General features: G+C 41.7%; 1 pseudogene; it reads right to left on the bottom strand.

The window, feature by feature from the left end:
- Positions 1 to 6,194, bottom strand: part of LOC112486335 (beta,beta-carotene 9',10'-oxygenase-like) — a 10,329-nt pseudogene extending 4,135 nt beyond the window's left edge.
- Between the last annotated feature and the right edge of the window lie 969 nt (positions 6,195 to 7,163).

Genomic DNA, 7,163 nt, shown 5'->3' with positions numbered 1-7,163 from the left:
GTTTCACCTCTACCACATTTCTTACATATTCTTCCTTTAGGATCACCCCTACTCCATTTCTCTTCCCATCTGTACCATGATAAAACAGTTTGTAGCCTCCTCCAATGTTTCTAGCCTTGCTGCCCTTCAACCTGGTCTCCTGCACACACAAAATATCTACTCTTCTTCTCTCCATCACATCAGCTATTTCTTATTACTTTTCCCTGTCATTGTACCTACATTCAAAGTTCCAAACTTCAGACTAACACTTCTATTCTTCATCTTTTCTCTTTTTCTCCTAACCAAATGCCGTCTTCTTCTTACTGAACTGAGATATATTGTGTAAACTAAGCTAAAATTTATGAACAGTTAAATAGCATCGTCACATCTTCACAAATGGTTACTGTAGTACAGTAGTAGTGTCACTGCAGTTTTGTAATCTGACAGCAGCATTATTCCATAGCAGCAGGGTCTGAAACTAAAAGATCAACAGTAAAAGCTATACCCTTCAGACGTACTTTATCAGGTGAGGTCTTCTTCCTGTTTCTACATTAGGATATTTGCATAATGCAGTCAAACTGGCTCACACACCTACAGTATTGCTACTTGGAAAAGGTAAACATTTCTTAACCTGTGTCACACTCAGCAGGGGAACAGCAAAGCAATGCATCCATAATGCATAGTGATACCTCATCCAGAGTGAATAAGATGTGATTCAGTTGGAGCCTCAGCCGTGTGTTTGTGACTCAGCCCTAATGATAGTGAAAACACATCGATACTGAACACTGTCAAAGTGGAATGTAATGTCAGTGTGGGTTAGAGTACTGTTGTACTTAATGATGTCTGCTGCTTGTCGTGTAGAGCGTTACGAGGGTTTGTTGTTGTTAACTTACTTTTCTGGGTGTGATGATGACTGACATACTCCATCATACCCTCCATCATACCCTCAACATCCATCTTGAGCAGAGAGTCGCTGAAGACGTACCCAAAGCCACAGGAGTAAAAGTAGCGGTACGGCCGGCCGTTGTGCTTGTTATAGTTGATCTGGGGGAACTCGAGGCCACCATACTGCAGCAGTTAATCATCGTACAGCTCTTTGTGGGTCATGAAAACCTGGAGAGTCAGTGTGAAAAGTGATGATTTTAATCAAATCTGTGATTGTTTTACACTTCAGCCACATTCACTGTTAAAGGGCAGATGTGCAGCCATGATCTGAACTTTCAATTTCACATCGTCTATCCTGTAGTAGTTGTGAAGCTAACATCTTGCAGAAGCCAGCTATAATTCCCCAACATGCTGGATAATTGCAGTGTGTGGAATATGTATCCATGGTGATTATCTGAGCCCTGCTGTTAACCTGAATACAATAGAATAAAAACTAAAAAATATAATTTTAAGAACACCTTTTATTAATGAGCAGTAGACTGCCGTGTCTCTTTTTAATTTTCCAACACCTTAAAATCATTTGGAAACCTTATGTCAGTGTTGTCTGATTTTCCTCTTAATGAACTGCCATTTTACAAGAAGAAAGATCTGGGCTGCTATTAATATTAACATAAAAACATATTTCTAATCAGCCATCTGATGACAGGCCCTAATATTTTACTAGGAATTCACAGTGCTGAACATTTAAATCTTTTAGAAAAACTGTGCCTTCAGTTGTCACTTTTTATAACTTATATTAATTAAATAATATATTATTATTTAATACCCAAACCTGGCATCGATTTACCTGCTTACAAAAGGATATTTCTTTTTCTAAATAAATGACTGTTTTTAGTCGCACTGCATTAACTTTTATTTAAATTAAATAACATATGCTACTGCTAAAGCACAGTGTTCCATCTGTGAATATGTTTAATAGTTTATGCTGCAGGGCTGAACGTCATTCTTTCCTTGTTTTTCCTGCCTTCCCTTGTTTCATCTTCTTTGCTGTTGCTGTGTGGTTAGGCAGAGTGAGGTGAGGTTATGGTCCGGAGGAGTCTTTCATCCACGGTCAGGGGAAGGACATATCTCCGTTGAAGGTTTCGACACAGCCCATTGTAAAACTGCCATAAGAAATCAGAGAGGAATGAAAATGTATTAGATTGACTCTTTTGAAGTTTTTTCATGATTTGTGGACAATCATGGATGGATGACAGACGTCAACTCTCAGGAGTTTTGTTAAAAGCTAACACTTCAACCTACAATCCTCACTGTCAGCCGATGATTTGACTTTGTTTTTGTTTGAACCTCTGTGTGTATTTACCTTGTCCATCTCCTCCCCTGACTCTCTGCGGAGGTTTTCCAGCGTAAAGTCCCTGATGACTGCGCCGTCGTCTCCACAGCACATGTCCATCACTAGGAAACCGTTGTCCTCAAAAGCATTGATCTGGTGCAGCGTGAACATCAGCACCAAACAGTCAGGACATAGAAATTAGAGACATAAAAAAAAAAAAAAAAAAAAGTCTTAAAAGAAGTAGACAGAAGAAGTGTGTTGCTGTTATTGACTATTGGCATTCGGCTGCTGGAAAATGCATTTAAATGTGATGAGTCCATAAAGTCATCAGTGTAAGGCTGATTATGTGGAGCCTCCTGCAACTATACAATGTTGCTTGTGTTATTTATTGGTGCCAGACAGTCTGGCAGAGCAAGGATGGTTTGCTGAAAATATAGACTGAGATATAATCAGGGAATTGGTCCAGTACGAAAAAAAATGAAGCAATGTAGCTTTCGATCGAGCAGACGAAGACAGAGCTGTAGCACTCCAGTGTTTTTCCACCTCTGCTCCCAACTAAACCTGGCACTCACGTGATCCCACTGAGTCTCCAAAAAACTAAGGTGAGTCATAATCTTTACGTGCAATTATTATAGAGACATTACCTTTTGATATTACATTATATCTATCTAAGGATTGATACCTGCATACTTCCATGAACAGTGGACAGCAGGAACATACATTAGGTTCAAGTTTTTAACACTTGCCTTGAAACAGACACATTTGTAGAGCCATAACACAAAGCTGACTTGGGTCACAATAGCAGTGACTTATTAATGTGACTTATTTATTGGAATTTTAAGTGTTTTATACAATAATGCATTGTATTGTAAAACTGATTTTTCAGTTTGTCTCCATGATAAAACATAATATAAAAATTACTTTTCATCGGAAGCTGAAACTGTAAACCTAAACTGTATTTTGTATGCATATTTTACATACTATAGAGCAGAGGTTCCCAACCTCCCAAAAGTATTACAGTGCATAATAATAATTAGATGAAATATTATTTATATCAGTTTTTTTAATTAAATATTAGACATTTCAGGTGACCCGAATTGAATTCCAACATGAGGCCATGCCCCCATGGTTGAGAAACACTGCCATAGTGTATGTTACATCGCAACACCAGCCACAGTTTACAGACCATATCCAAAAAATTAGAATATCATGGAAAAGTTTATTTATTGCCATAATTCCATTCAAAAGTTAAACTTTCATAGATTATAGATTCAGGGCCCACAATTTAAACGATTTCAATTATTTATGTGTTTATTTTTACATAAGTTGGGCTTCCAGCTCATGAAACCCATGAAAACAGGAATTCAAAATACTGTGGAGAAGTCACCATTTACTTCTCAGTTTTTGCAGAAAAAAAGAAATTAGGATTACATCAAATCAATCATTTGGTATTTTCAAAACAATATGTCAATCTTCAGTACTTGGTTGGGAATCCCTTTGCCTTAATCACTGCCTCAATGTTCTATGACATTGATGCAATCAGCCTGTGGCATTGCCTGGGAGTTATGGAAGCCCAGGTTTCCTTAATGCTTGCTGTCAGATCTTCTTTGTTTTTGTGTCTGGTGCCCCTCCTTTTTCTCTTGATAATACCCCATAGATTTTCAATGGGGTTTTGGTCGGCTGGCTGGCCAGTCAAGCACTGTGATGGCATGGCCATCAAACCAGGTTTTGGTGCTTCTGGCAGTATGGGCAGGGGCCAGGTCTTGCTGGAAGATGAAATCTGCATCTCCATACAGATCCTCAGAAGAAGGAATCATGAAGTCCGCTAAAACATTCTAGTAGACTGTTGCGGTGACCTTGCATTTAAGAAAGCAGAGTTTACCAACACCAGCACTGGACATTGCACCCCATATCATGACTGACTGTGGATATTTCACACTGGACCTCAAGCAGCTTGGGTTCTGTTCCTCACTTGTCTTCCTCTAAACCCTTGGACCTTGATTCCCGAATGAAAGGCACACTTTACTTTCATCAGGAAAGAGGAACGTGGACCACTGGCCAACAGTCTACTCCTTCTTCTCCTTGGCCCAGTTGAGACACTTCCTACCTTGGTCCAGAAGTGGCTTGACCCGAGGAACCCCAAAGTTGTATCCCATCTCCCGGATGCATCTCAATGTGGTGGTTTTTGAAGCTGTGACTCCTGCCTCATTCCACTCTTTCTGGATGTCTGCCAGATTCTTGAACCTTCTCTGTTTGATAATCCGCTGAAGCCCACAGTCATTTCTTTTGCTGGTGCATCTTCTCCTGCCACATTTTGCCCTTCCACTCGACTTTCCATTGATATGCTTGGGCTCAACACTCTGTGAACAGCCAGCCTCTTTGGCTCTGAACTTTTGTGGCTTACCCATCCTATGGAGGGTATCAATGATGGTCCTCTGGACAGTTGTCAAGTCTGCAGTCTTGCCCATATTGAACCAAACTGAAGCAATTTAATGACACCTGGGGAAACCTGTGCAGGTGCTTTGAGTTTAGTAGATGCTTAGTGTGTGACACTAATTCTAATTTTTTGAATTCCTGTTTTCATGGGTTTCATGAGCTAGACGCCCAAATTATGTAAAAATAAACAAATAAATACTTGAAATCATTTAAATTGTGGGCCCTGAATCTATAATCTTTGAAAGTTTAACTTATGCAAATAAATAAACTTTTCCATGATTTTCTAATTTTTTGGATATGGTCTGTATATAGATGACAGTGACTTAGATGTACTCTGCTATCCTACTATAAAATGCAGTTCATTTTGTAAACAGTAAACTCAATTTACTCATGTTCATGTATTTGTTTATCAGGAAAACTAATTCACTCCACGCAATCCAGATTCTTGTTGGGATTTGCTCATTGCTTATTAAGCAGCGCAGAACTGATTTATAACCTCATGCATTTCCTCTGGTAAAATGTCTTGACTGTAGTGTCCCCAAATGACATGCCTGTACTAGACAAAATGGTTTAAACAGGATTGCAGTGGCTGCATATATTGGCAGCAGAAGTATCAAGGGGAGCGAGAGACGAAGTGTGTTCCTATGTGTGAGTCAGAGCCAGAGGAAGATAGTGGGGGCTTAACAAAGCAGGACAAGACGAGAATTCAAATTAGTAATTAATAATGTGGTTCTCTCTGTTGGTAAAGTGGACTCATCCTCCCAGTGTGGACAAAAACAAAACAACAAAAAAAAAAAACTTAGTGTACACCCCACATGCAGACCACTGAGAGGAGGCAAGGCCTTTTCTATTGACTATTTAAAGTGTATCTCACCAAAGCTGTCATAGTATGAGGGTTTACTAGGTTCTGCTGCACGGATGGAGCACCTTGGCTCCACTTAGGTCTGCCCTGTCCGCCTTTACTGCATTGTCCTCAGGTGGAGGTACACGGATGATGGAGTAGAGGAAGCCTGCAAAGGATTAAAAAACATTTAAATAAAATATATTTTTCCAAGAAAATACAATAACAGATGTTTTAGTGTAAGTTATATAAAAAGAAAAAGAAAACATTCTACTAAGACAATATTGTGTGAAGGCCAGGTACTGTATATGTGGCTGATTTTCTTTGGTGGGCTTAGACCTGTTGGGCTTGGACAACTTAGATAATTACAATTAAAGGTGAAACAAGCAGTTGAGAAGATCACAGTTTTTCCCGTAGTTTCCAGTGTTGTACGAGGCCCCCTCTCGATCGTAGTGTAGATGAGCTGTGAGTTGATGGCAATGTATTGGCTCCAGTCCACCTAAAATACGCAGCATCATCAAGTAATTTCCTTCCTCATATCACTGTCATCATCATCACCATCATCATCAACATCTTCACCATCATCAGCAGCATTATTATCATTGTGTTCCTCCTTTTTTTCCACTCACTGACCTTCTCCTTTGTCTCCCGACTTTGAGGATCCACATGTCTCATGTAGTTGGTCTCTGTACTGACATAATAGTCTCTTTTGTACTTCACAAAGTTGAAGCACCAGTCCTGCATTTGGGTCCTGCCTGCTTCCTGCCATGTCGATGGCTCATCGTGACAGTGTGTGTGTAAAAGTCGTGAGTGGGGGGGGTTGGGAGGGGTGTGTGTGTGTGGGGGGGGGGTTTACAGGGGTCCACCGGAGTTCAGCAGTCTCACAGCTTCAGGGAAGAAGCTGTTCCTCAGCCTGGTGGTCCTGCCTTTGATACTTTGTAACTGTCTGCCTGAGGGGAGGCAGACAAACAGAGCATTTGCAGGGTGAATGGGGTCCTTCATGATGCAGGAGGCCCGTTTCCTGCATCTGGTGGTGTAGATATTGGTGGTGGTGGGGAGAGTGTGTCCCACGGTCCTCTGTGCATCCTTCACCACCCTTCTTCAGAGCCTTCTTCTCCGCAGCCGAGCAGCTGCTGTGCCACACAGATGATGCAGGAGGACAGGACGCCCTCCACCACACATCTGTAGAAAGAGGTTAGGACTGAGCTTCCCCTGTCCAGCACGGCTCCGTCTCCTCAGGAAGTAAAGGCGCTGGTGTGCTTTCCTCATCAGGCAGGAAGTGGTGGTTCTCCATGTGAGGTCATCGGAGATGTGTACTCCCAGGTACCTGAGGCTGGAGACCACTTCCACCGCTGTCCCTCCAATGTGCAGGGGAGGGGGGATGTCTCCCCCTTCTGAAGTCAATGATCATCTCCTTGGTCTTCTTCATGTTGATGCAGAGGTTGTTTTCTCTACACCAACCCTCCAGATGTTCCACCTCCTGCCTGTAGTTGGACTCTTAGTTGGCTGTGATGCGTCCAACCACGGCTGTATCTGTAAACTTCACAATTAGACAGCTCGGATGTAGTGCTGAGCAGTCTTGTGTGAGCAGGGTGAATAGGAGGGGGCTCAGCACGCAGCCCTGGGGGGAGCCGGTGCTGAGCGTGACTGAGGAGGAGGAGACGCCATCCGGCCTATCTGTCAGAAAAT

The sequence above is a fragment of the Cynoglossus semilaevis genome, chromosome W, assembly GCF_000523025.1.
Source record: "Cynoglossus semilaevis isolate Cse_v1.0 chromosome W, Cse_v1.0, whole genome shotgun sequence".
Taxonomy (NCBI): Eukaryota; Metazoa; Chordata; class Actinopteri; order Pleuronectiformes; family Cynoglossidae; genus Cynoglossus; species Cynoglossus semilaevis.
The sequence above is the reverse complement of the archived record's forward strand: the minus strand, read 5'-3'. Positions and strand labels throughout refer to the sequence as shown.